The sequence below is a fragment of the Crinia signifera genome, chromosome 7 (genome assembly GCF_055691185.1).
Source record: "Crinia signifera chromosome 7, ASM5569118v1, whole genome shotgun sequence".
Classification (NCBI taxonomy): domain Eukaryota; kingdom Metazoa; phylum Chordata; class Amphibia; order Anura; family Myobatrachidae; genus Crinia; species Crinia signifera.
Genome location: NC_139223.1, coordinates 89,442,154 through 89,446,141, shown reverse-complemented (window position 1 = coordinate 89,446,141; position 3,988 = coordinate 89,442,154).

Genomic DNA, 3,988 nt, shown 5'->3' with positions numbered 1-3,988 from the left:
ATATGGGGGCGGGGCTTCACTGGTGTCGTGGGTGGAGCTATGCTCCGTGTCCCAGGAAATAGCAAAACAAAACTAGTAGTTTGAGCTTGACATTGATTGTGTGAAACCATCTGGTTCAACCCGATCGATGTCAAAACTAAGGAACATCGACCATAACCCATCGATGGTTTATAAACATCGATGGCCGATGGCCATCACTAATGAGAATTGCATCAGCCAATCAGATGGTCTAATTTCCAAACTAATTTGCATAAGGAATTTATTTGCTCTCCATAACTTACTTAGGTCCTTCCTCACCCTAGTCTAATTGAAAACCTTCAAAACCAGCTAAAGATGGTTGATAACAAGTACATTCTTGACCAATTGGCTTCCTGGTTGAAGACTGTTGCATGATGGTCCCATCAAAAGTAGTAATATAGAAAACAATTGACTGACAGTACATAAAGCAATCGGAAAGGATTGATTTGAATGAGTATTAAGGATGGCCATTGTGGCCTTTGCCATCAATGTTGTTACATATCAGTGGTCATTCATTATATTTGACTGACTGGCCTGTGGGCCAATCAGAATACGGGGGCGGAGCTATGCTCCGTGTCCCAGGAAATAGCAAAACAAAACTAGTAGTTTGAGCTTGACATTAATTGTGTGAAACCATCTGGTTCAACCCGATCGATGTCAAAACTAAGGAACATCGACCATAACCCATCGATGGTTTATAAACATCGATGGCCGATGGCCATCCCTAATGAGAATTGCATCAGCCAATCAGATGGTCTAATTTCCAAACTAATTTGCATAAGGAATTTATTTGCTCTTCATAACTTACTTAGGTCCTTCCTCACCCTAGTCTATTTGAAAACAGTCAAAACCAGCCAAAGATGGTTGATAACAAGTACATTCTTGACCAATTGGCTTCCTAGTTTAAAACTATTGCATGATGGTCCCATCAAAAGTAGTAAAATAGAAAACTGTTGACTGACAGTACATAAACCAATTGGAAAGGATTGTTTTGAATGACTATTAATGATGGCCATTGTGGCCTTTGCCATCAATGTTGTTACATATCAGTGGTCATTCATTATATTTGACTGACTGGCCTGTGGGCCAATCAGAATATGGGGGTGGGGCTTCACTGGTGTCGTGGGTGGAGCTATGCTCCGTGTCCCAGGAAATAGCAAAACAAAACTAGTAGTTTGAGCTAGACATTGATTGTGTGAAACCATCCGGTTCAACCCGATCGATGTCAAAACTAAGGAACATCGACCATAACCCATCGATGGCTTATAAACATCGATGGCCGATGGCCATCCCTAATGAGAATTGCATCAGCCAATCAGATGGTCTAATTTCCAAACTAATTTGCATAAGGAATTTATTTGCTCTCCATAACTTACTTAGGTCCTTCCTCACCCTAGTCTAATTGAAAACCTTCAAAACCAGACAAAGATGGTTGATAACAAGAATATTCTTGACCAATTGGCTTCCTGGTTGAAGACTATTGCATGATGGTCCCATCAAAAGTAGTAAAATAGAAAACTGTTGACTGACAGTACATAAACCAATCGGAAAGGATTGTTTTGAATGAGTATTAAGGATGGCCATTGTGGCCTTTGCCATCAATGTTGTTACATATCAGTGGTCATTCATTATATTTGACTGACTGGCCTGTGGGCCAATCAGAATACGGGGGCGGGGCTTCACTGGTGTCGTGGGTGGAGCTATGCTCCGTGTCCCAGGAAATAGCAAAACAAAACTAGTAGTTTGAGCTTGACATTAATTGTGTGAAACCATCTGGTTCAACCCGATCGATGTCAAAACTAAGGAACATCGACCATAACCCATCGATGGTTTATAAACATCGATGGCCGATGGCCATCCCTAATGAGAATTGCATCAGCCAATCAGATGGTCTAATTTCCAAACTAATTTGCATAAGGAATTTATTTGCTCTCCATAACTTACTTAGGTCCTTCCTCACCCTAGTCTAATTGAAAACCTTCAAAACCAGCCAAAGATGGTTGATAACAAGAACATTCTTGACCAATTGGCTTCCTGGTTGAAGACTATTGCATGATGGTCCCATCAAAAGTAGTAAAATAGAAAACTGTTGACTGACTGTACATAAACCAATCGGAAAGGATTGTTTTGAATGAGTATTAATGATGGCCATTGTGGCCTTTGCCATCAATGTTGTTACATATCAGCGGTCATTCATTATATTTGACTGACTGGACTGTGGGCCAATCAGAATACGGGGGCGGGGCTTCACTGGTGTCGTGGGTGGAGCTATGCTCCGTGTCCCAGGAAATAGCAAAACAAAACTAGTAGTTTGAGCTTGAAATTGATTGTGTGAAACCATCTGGTTCAACCTGATCGATGTCAAAACTAAGGAACATCGACCTTAACCCATTGATGGCCAATGGCCATCCCCAATGAGAATTGCATTAGCCAATCAGATGGTCTAATTTTCAAACTAATTTGCATAAGGAATTTATTTGCTCTCCATAACTTACTTAGGTCCTTCCTCAGCCTAGTCTAATTGAAAACCTTCAAAACCAGCCAAAGATGGTTGATGAGAACATTCTTGACCAATTGGCTTCCTGGTTGAAGACTATTGCATGATGGTCCCATCAAAAGTAGTAAAATAGAAAACTGTTGACTGACAGTACATAAACCAATCGGAAAGGATTGTTTTGAATGAGTATTAATGATGGCCATTGTGGCCTTTGCCATCAATGTTGTTACATATCAGTGGTCATTCATTATATTTGACTGACTGGCCTGTGGGCCAATCAGAATACGGGGGCGGGGCTTCACTGGTGTCGTGGGTGGAGCTATGCTCCGTGTCCCAGGAAATAGCAAAACAAAACTAGTAGTTTGAGCTTGACATTGATTTTGTGAAACCATCTGGTTTAACCAGATCGATGTCAAAACTAAGGAACATCGACCATAACCCATCGATGGTTTATAAACATCGATGGCCGATGGCCATCCCTAATGAGAATTGCATCAGCCAATCAGATGGTCTAATTTCCAAACTAATTTGCATAAGGAATTTGTTTGCTCTCCATAACTTACTTAGGTCCTTCCTCAGCCTAATCTAATTGAAAACCTTCAAAACCAGTCAAAGATGGTTTATAACAAGAACATTCTTGACCAATTGGCTTCCTGGTTGAAGACTATTGCATGATGGTCCCATCAAAAGTGGTAAAATAGAAAACTGTTGGCTGACAGTACATAAACCAATCCGAAAGTATTGTTTTGAATGAGTATTAATGATGGCCATTGTGGCCTTTGCCATTAATGTTGTTACATATCAGTGGTCATTCATTATATTTGACTGACTGGCCTGTGGGCCAATCAGAATACGGGGGCGGGGCTATGCTCCGTGTCCCAGGAAATAGCAAAACAAAACTAGTAGTTTGAGCTTGACATTGATTGTGTGAAACCATCTGGTTCAACCCGATCGATGTCAAAACTAAGGAACATCGACCATAACCCATCGATGGTTTATAAACATCGATGGCCATCCCTAATGAGAATTGTATCAGCCAATCAGATGATCTAATTTCCAAACTAATTTGCATAAGGAATTTATTTGCTCTCCATAACTTACTTAGGTCCTTCCTCACCCTAGTCTAATATAAAACCTTCAAAACCAGCCAAAAATGGTTGATAACAAGAACATTCTTGACCAATTGGCTTCCTGGTTGAAGACTATTGCATGATGGTCCCATCAAAAGTAGTAAAATAGAAAACTGTTGACTGACAGTACATAAACCAATCGGAAAGGATTGTTTTGAATGAGTATTAATGATGGCCATTGTGGCCTTTGCCATCAATGTTGTTACATATCAGTGGTCATTCATTATATTTGACTGACTGGCCTGTGGGCCAATCAGAATACGGGGACGGGGCTTCACTGGTGTCGTGGGTGGAGCTATGCTCCGTGTCCCAGGAAATAGCAAAACAAAACTAGTAGTTTGAG